The sequence below is a fragment of the Triticum dicoccoides genome, chromosome 2A (assembly GCF_002162155.2).
Source record: "Triticum dicoccoides isolate Atlit2015 ecotype Zavitan chromosome 2A, WEW_v2.0, whole genome shotgun sequence".
NCBI lineage: Eukaryota > Viridiplantae > Streptophyta > Magnoliopsida > Poales > Poaceae > Triticum > Triticum dicoccoides.
Genome location: NC_041382.1, coordinates 345,364,726 through 345,373,243, shown reverse-complemented (window position 1 = coordinate 345,373,243; position 8,518 = coordinate 345,364,726).

Sequence of the window (8,518 nt, the reverse complement as noted above, 5' to 3'; positions counted from 1 at the left end):
GGTAGAAGGTGTCGTAGTTAACGGAGCTTGAGTGTATGAGCCGTAGTTCTTGTAATTGAACTTGGCATACTTGAGGTCTTCTAGCACTTGTCGCTCGGCCTTGGTCGCTTGATGAACTAGCTCGAGAAGGCTGGAGTAGGGTCAGAAATCGACAATCTTCCGTATTGGGTGGTTGAGGCCGTTTAGGAAGCATGCCATTGTTTGCCCATCATATTCTTTGACATTAGCTCATACCATGGCAATCTCATTTCTTGATAGTATTCTTCCACCGTCTTCATGCCTTGCTTGAGCAGTTGTAATTTCTTTAAGAGATCTCGGGTGTAGTATGTAGGCACGAAGCAAGCTCGCATGACGTCCTTCATTTGTGTCCAAGTGGTGATTGGTGGCTCGTCCTTCTCACGGCGTCGCTCGATCACTTGCTCCCACCAAATGCGGACATAGTCTTGAAACTCAAGGGAGGCCATGGCGATCTGCTTTTCCTCGTCATAGTTGTGAAGACGGAATATCTTGTCGACTTTCAAAGCCCATGAGAGATACTCCTCGGGATTATTGCTTTCGGAGAACTTGGGCATGGTGAACTTGAGCTTGTCGTAGCATAGTTCTTCATCATAGTGACGATGTTGATGTCGCTCTTGGCGTGGGGGAGGTTCTTTAGGTGCTCCGCTTGGTGTTTCTCTTGACGTGGAGGGGGATCTTCGTCATGCTTGTGCTCTTGGAGTAGAGGAGATCGAGGCATATGTGCTCAGTTTCTCCTTTCTTGTTGTTCTTCACGTCGGGCGGCTTCTTCTTGTCGTGCTTGACGAAGTGCTTCCTCTTGTAATATACTTGAAGGCTGCATTGGGTAACGGCTCGAGTGGACTCTCGGAGTGTGTCTTGAGTTGCTTGAGCTTGAGCTTCACGACTTTGTTGCTCTTCCCGGATTGCATCGCCGTCTTGAGATGCTTGACGTGGATGATGTGGTGTTAGTTGTTCTTGATCCACGGCTTCACATTCTTAGCATCGTGCCTTCTCATGTGCTTGTACTCGGTCTTGTAGGCCATTGCCATGGAACGGGTTTTCTTGTGGTTGGTGGTCTTGAGTGTCGTCGCTTCGAGGAGGACTCACATCGGAAGAAGAATATGACGACGAGTGGAGACTTGAGTGATGTTGTCTTGGTGAAGAGGTTGATGAAGACGCATGGCTCACGATCATATTATGGAATTCGTCCATTTGTTTGGAGATCTTGGCGTCCAAATAGTCTCGTTGTCTTGCTTCCGATTGCGGTAAGTCGGTGTTGAGTTGCTCGATGTGATCACCCAAAGCTTCAACCTCTTGATGTAGAGCTCGTTGTGCGATGAAGAAGTGGTTCTTGGTGACGTAGTCGCATTCGTCATCCTTATCCTTGAAGAGAGGGTTCGTCGAAGAAGTAAGCCTATCCATCATGTAGATGTGCCGGTGAGTAGGAAAATGAGAGAACTCTACCAAACATAACTTTCCTGAAGATTGTGGATGTATCAAGTACGATCCCATGTTATGCTATAATAGTAGAGTCGGTACCGGGTTTTTTCTTATCACACCTACAAGTAAAAGTCTTATGGAGGATCTTGGTTAGGAAGTGGCACAAATAATTCAAGCAAATGTTAGTCAAGATGTTGAAAAAGTTGAGCAGACGCACAAACCGCAAGTAAGACAAATAGATCAAACCCAGGGATATCACTAGGAACACGCACACGGAAGGTAGATGGGATCCGCATAACCAAGGGGTGATCTCTAAGAGGTGTAACCATGGGAAATGCCCTTGTTGTACGGATACTAGAGAGACGGTAGCTTGATTGCTCTAATGGGATAGAAATGCTAGTGCACCGACCTCAGAGAGAAACGGGTCGTCTACTATCCCAAGTATGCTTATGTATGTATGAACCAAGATCATGAACTAGGCAAAGTGGCTCAATGTATTTCTTACAAGCTCTTGCTTCTCTTCTTTTTCTTTTGCTTGAAAGACTTTTTTACTATGTCACAATGCTTGTATGCGAGCCACAATGCGAGATAACAAGTAGTATATGCACGGCAGAGACGTAACATTAAAGGTGCACTAAGGCGTGGCCCGACAATTGTGAACTTGCTAGTCTCGATGGGTATGTAACACAAAAGAGGCTCGAGGATATCAAAGTAATGGCAATGGTAAGACAATGATGTTCTCGAGGTTACCATCCTTGCTTACGGTTGGTATGAAGATGAAGTGGTCGATGTCGAAGTGGAGTCCAAGCCGATGATAATTGGCGGTGATGATGAAGAAAAATCATGCCTAAGTAGCCGAAACACTTTAGGACATGAGAGAACCGCAACTCCAAAGCTCAAGCACTCTCGAGAAATATTGCGGAAGGTCCAAAGTAGTGGTGGAAAGGTAAAATGGTGGAAAAGAGCAAATGGCTGAACTGCCCTGTGTGGTCCGTGCGCACGGGGTAAGTGAGGCCCGTGTGCACGGGGTCCTGTGTGCATGGGGTCCCGATGGCCCGTGCGGACAGGGTGTTCTTGGAGCGCAAGAACACCTCTGATCCGTGGGTATTTCTCAAATTTCCGGCCAAAATCGAAGGTTGGGTGGGTGAGGAAAGATGGTAAGCGGTAGATCCACTTGTCAAACACCAAATTCGTGGATGAAATCAACCAAATCTACAAGATCAAACAAATTGCAAGAAAACTTCTGGGGCTATTTTTCGTGGGGATTTTCAAATTAGGATGAAAAACAACAAAATCAAGCTAGCAAATGGGGGGGTGGGGACTCAAAGATGTGAATCAACCTTTCTCATGATACCAAGATGTTGTAGGGTGAAACCCTAAGATGGATATTTTCACACTTGGAGGGGAAAGAGGGATGAACACCAAGAACACAAAAAGGAATTCACTCCAATAAAACCCAATCACACATCTGCTAGAATAGCAAACACATAGATCCACAAGAGTACATGAACAATCAAAGGAAACAAGCACTAGGTAAAGTTCTTCCCACTCCTAAGACATGAGGTCTTGATGATGATAGTCTTCTCCAAGAGGAGGTCTTGAAATCCACAAGTGGATCCTCTCCTAAGAGGCTTTGATCTCCAACGGAGTGGTAGAAGGAGCAAAGCTCTCAAATATCTCACATATGTATTTTCTAACCCTAAACATAACCCTACGTACGGAATATATAGGCTTGGGGCGAGGTGGATAAAGTGGAGGCCCAAAACCCGAACTCAGTCGGCCATCCTATAGGGCATGTGCGCACGGGGTAAGTAGGGCCCGTGCGCACTGGGTCGCCTAGGACTTCCTGTCCTGCTCCTTTGTGCTTCCTTCTTCTTCCTCAAGTCCTTGGGGTGCTTCTCCTACTCCTTAGTGATGCTCCTTAGCTGTTTGGGAATGTTCCTCTTCGTACCTAATGATACATAGTGCATTTTGGTGAGGTAGCAACCAAGTCCTATTCGTGTCCATATGCATGTCAAGTAGGAAGGAATTCACCACGGTTTCCATTGCGCGTGCTCGAGCTCCTGTCATAGGACTACATGGTGCTTGATGTGTTGGTGTAGAGTCCATGAGGATGATGGAAGGATGCTCCGCATCAGGTTCCCATCGACTACAAAGGCGTGTGTGGCAACTTCTTCAATTTTCAAGATGACATGTCGGCTAAGTTTATCGGAGATGCTCATATGGGTAGGATGTGCGTGGGTGCATTCATAGGGGGTGAGTGTATGCTTGTATATGTGAGCGACTTCAATTGTACTATGTTCAAACAAAAGAGGATTTATGTGTTGGAAGTCATGAGTTTATAGAGCAAACCCATCAAAATCCCAAAATAAACTAAAATAGGCACGAAGCTAACCAATTTCCTCGCTTCCCCTTGCTCAGGTACATGTCATGTCCTGCTATTTTTATATCCCTGAACGCCAACGCAACCACCTCGAAGTGCATATAGGTGCAGTTTGGTTCATGTCCCGAGTAGCATACCAGAGAAATTTTGCTGCTTGGCCTGGTCTAAGAAAGTGAAAAAAGGTTGTCTGGTCAGGCTAGAACATGAAAGAAGTGTTTGGTTCAAGGCCTGGCCTGGTGGATGCTAAGCACTCATAGTTTCTGCTTACTCACATTGTTCTCTGCACCATCATGATTAAAATATGTGATTACTCCCAAACAGCTCCATCAGGCACGTTCATGCATCCAAAATGGGTAGCCTGGACCAGGTTAATTGTGTTGCCTCTATTCTCCACCAGGATAACCTTGTCGTCCCATCGTCTAGGCCAAGCTTACACCCTCATTCCGAGGACATGAACCAAACATGCACCAGGCAACTCCAGGGAGCACCCCAGGCCAGGCATCACATGCTGTGGACACGGACCAAACTGCCCCATAATGTCCCCTTTATGGGTTCTAGATTATTAATGACAAGACAATTAATTAACTAATGTGTTCGTGACTATATGTGACGCCCCAAGACCGGAGATTCAGATGCCATCCATGGATTCTGGGTTTCCTCAGGTGTTTTGTGTGCTTGTTGCTTTCCCCTTTGCATCATGTGCCTTGCATCATGTCATCATGTCAATATGCAACCCGTCTTAAAACCCACTAAATAATTTGTGTGGATCTTCGATCCATTTAAATCAAGGGAAGGGTGACTTCTTTTTATAACATTATCCTCCTAATATTTATGGAGCTATTATAAATATTTCCATTCTTTTGGAATCACCCATAACACACTTGCAAATACTCACATGCCTTTTCTCGCTTCAAGTTTGGTCCCCAAACTTTGTCCATAATTTCTTTCATCGCTTTCCCGGGGCTCCTCCAAAAATCCGAACATTTTTGGACCTTCCTAACCCTCACTTCCTATTCAAACCATTTGATTTTAAATCAAATGAGTTTGAATTTAAAACTTTCAAAAATGCCCACTCCATTTTTCTTGGAACATGCGCATTTTTGCGAGTCCGGGAATATTATTCGCATGCCCAAATTCTTCCTCTAACCTTCTTTTATCTCTTTTCCTTTCACTTTATTTCTCTATTTTTTTAAAAGAAAAGCAAATAGGAGAGAGAGGAGAGAGACCAGCAGGCCGGCCTCTAGGGCCATCCCTAGGCCCAACCAGCCGTCGGCCGGCCCATTCTTCCAGCGCAGCCTCTAAGGCCCAGCCTCTCCCCTCGCTAACCCTAGCCCTACGCCATCTCGCTCCCTTCCCCCGGTCCCTCTCGCGCCGCCAGGGACAAAGCGCCCGCTCTCGATCCCTCCTCTTTCCCTCGTCTCCTCCCTCAGGCCGTCACCACGCACAGAAGACGGAGCCCGATCCCCATGGCCACACACCCCCACGTCCGGTCCCTCTGTCGGCTACCTGCGCCGCCTTGAAGCCTCTGCTTCTCCTCGCTTGCAAGACTCCTGCGCCTCCTCCATGGCCCTCCTCCTCCGGCCTCCTCGTCGTCCTGCCATGGACGCCGAGCTTGAAGCTCCGGCCGACCCTGCCTCCATGACCTTTGCCGAGCAGTCCCTCTCCTGGAGCCGCTCGCTGCTGTTGCTTTCCATCGAGGCGCCAAGTTCCGTCGATCTGCAGTCATCTCCCTCGCGCCTTTCCTCCTCGCCGGCGTTCTGCTCGAGGACCAGCCCCGCGCACCCTTGTGCTCGTGGGCAGGGGACCCCAAGAGCGCCGCGCCGTCTCCCTGCCTCATCTACGGTGCCGGCGTCAACAACAGAAGTGGACCGGAGCCCCTACCTTGCTCCACCACGTCGCCGACCTCTTGCCGTGGCCTCCTCCTCGCTTCAAGTCCTTGCTGTCAAGCATCATGTCGCCGCCCTGCTACGTTCGTCACCGGAGATCGCCAGATCCGGTCGCGTTGGGTCGGATCCTCCCGTCCCTGCCTTGCTGCTGCCCACCAGAGGCCTTCCGTCTCGCGTGTGTTTTGGATCAGCAAGGATGAGACACCAAGAACCCAAGAACCCTACCCGGACCGGCAAGCACCTTCTCCGAGGATTTTGCCAAGTACCGTGACATGAACCACCCCTGAATCGCGTCAAGTACCACTACCGTCAAGTACCTCTTCGCAAGACCAAGTTCCTCTACGATGCATGTACGACTACACGACGAACCGCCAAGACCCAAGTACCACGACGGCCTTCGACTTGTACCCCTACATCGCACCGAAACGTTGAGTTCCTCGCCGAGACCCCGAACACTTATGGAACCTTGTGCGACTATGGATGTGTACGACCACTGTCGAACCCAAGTTACTCGGATTCGTCAAGTCCCTCTACGAAAACGTTGTACGACTACTTCCGTGGCCAAAGTCCCTTGTACAACTACCGTCGCCATGGACGACTAGTTCCTCTACGAACCCGAACCGCTCCGAGAATGCACCTGGAAGGTATAACCGCCGAGACGATGACCCGTGGACGAAAGCATGTGTGTATGAGATGCATGTTTAGTTGTTGTTTTCGCCCGTGTACGTTAGTCGTTCCTCCTCGGTTGCCATGCCGTCGACCCATGGGAAAACCGGTATCCGGGATCACCCCACCATCCTTGCATGATCCGTTCATCCACATTTTCTCTTGCACCGACATCTCAATGAGTTATCGGATCACCCGGAATGTTGCTGTGGCACCATTTTCGTTGTAGTTGCCGTTACACCCCTTTTGTTCTGCCATGGCGACCAAATGCTTCTTAATATTCTCTTGTCAACTTTTCTTAAAATTGCATAAAACTTGAGCATGTCATCCGCATCATGTTAACAATATTAAGATGGCTTAAATTGTTGTTGCATAAAATTACTAATGCATATGGGGATTTACGGATTTGTTGTTTGCTATATACGGCCCCATTTAAATTGTTTAGATAGATAATCCCTTTATGTTTCACCTCTTGACATGCTTAACAACATTTAATATTGTTGGGTACATAACCGAGAGAGAACTAAATAAGTCATGTGGTGTTTTCTTCAATATACAACTCCGTTGCATATTGTGCTCCACTTAACTTGTAGTGTTGTTTGTTGCACTTTGCCATGCCATGCATATTTAAACCGGACATGCATCATACCTGTTTGCGCATCATGCCATGTTATGTGTTGTTTGTTTACTATGTTATGTGCTTCTTTCCGGTGTTGCTTCTTCGGGTTGGTTCCGATAACGTCGCGTTTGTTAGGATCCGTTCGACAACGTCCGTTTGTCTTCTTCATGGACTCGTTCTTCTTCCTTACGGGATCTCAGGCAAGATGATCATACCCTCGAAATCACTTCTATCTTTGCTTTGCTAGATGCTCGCTCTTTTGCTATGCCTATGCTGCGATACCTACCACTTGCTTATCATGCCTCCCATATTGTTGAACCAAGCCTCTAACCCACCTTGTCCTAGCAAACCGTTGTTTGGCTATGTTACCGCTTTGCTCAGCCCCTCTTATAGCGTTGTTAGTTGCAGGTGAAGATTGAAGTTTGTTCCTTGTTGGAACATGGAGATGTTGTTCCTTGTTGGAACATGTTTACTTGTTGGGATATCACTATATATCTTATCTAATTAATGCATCTATATACTTGGTAAAGGGTGGAAGGCTCGGCCTTATGCCTAGTGTTTTGTTCCACTCTTGCCGCCCTAGTTTCCGTCATATCGGTGTTATGTTCCCGGATTTTGCGTTCCTTACGCGGTTGGGTAATAATGGAACCCCTTGAAAGTTCGCCTTGAGTAAAACTCTTCCAGCAATGCCCAACATTGGTTTACCATTCGCCACCTAGCCTTTTCTTTTCCCTTCGGGGTCGCGGGCCCAAGGGTCATCATTAGTTTAACCCCCCCGGGCCAGTGCTCCTCTGAGTGTTGGTCCACCTGTCAGCTGTCGGTGGCCACCAGGGGCAACTCTGGGCTGGCCTACCCGTACCTAAGACAATCTGAGTGTGCCCTGAGAAAGAGATATGTGCAGCTCCTATCGGGATTTGTCGGCACATTCGGGCGGTGTTGCTGGTTTAGTTTTACCCTGTCGAAATGTCTTGTAACCGGGATTCCGAGTCTGATCGGGTCTTCCCGCTAGAAGGTCTATTCCTTCGTTGACCGTGAGAGCTTGTGATGGGCTAAGTTGGGACACCCCTGCAGGGATTTGAACTTTTGAAAGCCGTGCCCGCAGTTATGGGCAGATGGGAATTTGTTAACGTTCAGTTGTAGAAAACCTGAAGTTTGACCTTAATTAAAATGCATCAACCGCGTGTGTAACCGTGATGGTCTCTTTCCGGCGGAGTCCGGGAAGTGAACACGGTGTTGGAGTTATGCTTGACGTAGGTTGTTCCAAGATCACTTCTTGATCATAGTTTCTCGATCGCACTTTGCCTTCTCTTCTCGCTCTCATTTGCGTATGTTAGCCACCATATATGCTAGTCGCTTGCTGCAGCTCCACCTCATACCTTTACCTTACCCATAAGCTTAAATAGTCTTGATCTCGAGGGTGCGAGATTGCTGAGTCCCCGTGACTCACAGATACTTCCAAAACCAGCTTGCAGGTGCCGATGAGTCCATGCAGATGACGCAACCAAGCTCAGGAGGAGCTCGATGAAG